The 1,550-nt window shown below is 41.9% G+C and overlaps 1 pseudogene; it reads right to left on the reverse strand.

Moving 5' to 3' along the window:
- Positions 1 to 1,049: 1,049 nt before the first annotated feature.
- LOC150100794 (U2 spliceosomal RNA) lies at positions 1,050 to 1,229 on the reverse strand (annotated as a pseudogene).
- Positions 1,230 to 1,550: the final 321 nt, after the last annotated feature.

Genomic DNA, 1,550 nt, shown 5'->3' on the forward strand with positions numbered 1-1,550 from the left:
GTACTCTTTTCTCCATTCAACACACCTTGACTCCTCTTATCTGGGGTATTGTTTAGGTCCAATATTGCCTCACACGGTGGTGATAATGAGACATGGTGGATCTCAACACTTCTAGCAAAACAAGACCTCGTGTGACAAGGCTCGCATTGGCGCAAGCATGGTACGAGCATATCCAAGGCTTCTGTATTCTCCCAGGGCTGCCGTATTGTCCTCATTTGAACCTGCTGGGACTTTTGTGGATTTACTTGAAACGCAGCTCCCCATCCCCCTTATCCCTGGATCAACGTTATTACCTCGCTCGGTCGCTGACCTCCAGACGTTATTCTGTCTACTTCGTCCACAATACCTCAGGACGCATTAAGTAGTCTAGTGTAGAGTTTTTGAAACCTCTCTCTCTCTCTCTCTCTCTCTCTCTCTCTCTCTCTCTCTATATATATATATATATATATATATATATATATATATATATATATATATATATATATATATATGTTAAAGATACCAAGCTATTTTAAACCTGGTTTTAATCCATTTCCCAAGTAAGCAAAAAGACAAGTAAGTCAAGTTTGCGCCTGAACGTAGTTCAAATCTTAGGCAACTCGTGGTAAAGGTGGAATAAGCTCTGATCACTATTCTTAGTATTTACCCTTAATGCAAAGCACATCTCCTTGAGGAGATGTATGATGCTATGCATTAAAGGCAAGGGGCCACTACCCAGACCGGTTTCGACCTTTATTGAGGTCTCATCAGTGGGAGCCAGGCTTAGAAATACCAAGGTTTAAGTAATACAGAGCCTGGCTCCCACTAATGAGACCTCAATAAAGGTCGAAACCGGTCTGGGTAGTGGCCCCCTTGCCTTTAATGCATAGCATCATACATCTCCTCAAGGAGATGTGCTTTGCATTAAGGGTAAATACTAAGAATAGTGATCAGATCTTATTCCACCTTTACCACGAGTTGCCTAAGACTTGCACTACTTGCGGGTCAGCTAGACTTGCAACACTTGCAGGCACAAACTTGACTTACTTGTCTGTTTGCTTACTTGGGAAATGGATTAAAACCAGGTTTAAAATAGCTTCGTATCTTTAACGTATATTATACCCAAGGTAAAAAACCTTCTACATAATATATACAGAATATAATATGTACTGTGTGTAGGCCGTATCAGATATTAAGCTGATAAGAACAGATACTACACTCTTAACTTAGTAAAAAGGCCGAGAAGCGAAAAGTATAGCATCTGTTGTCAATTCGATATCTGATACGGGCTTCGTTTCGTTCTTCCCCCCACCTCCCTTCCCAAGATATTTAACTGATTTCTGAAAGGCGGGGAAATGCATGTAGCTTACTCGACCTTTCGCACTAGTTGCCCGCTGTTGCACTGTCTCTTGCGTAGCTCTCTGCATTGGGATAAATGAAAAACCCATACAGGTACATCACTACCACAGATGGCGCATTGAATGTGCGTGAGATTGACGAATTATTTGCATCTTGTACTTGACTATGGCTGAGGCTGAGAAAGATCCTGAAGTCCTCACTTCGGCGATGGG

Source organism: Typopeltis vanoorti, chromosome 12 (genome assembly GCF_054136105.1).
Source record: "Typopeltis vanoorti isolate ZY-2024b chromosome 12, IOZ_Tvanoo_1.0, whole genome shotgun sequence".
Lineage (NCBI taxonomy): Eukaryota > Metazoa > Arthropoda > Arachnida > Uropygi > Thelyphonidae > Typopeltis > Typopeltis vanoorti.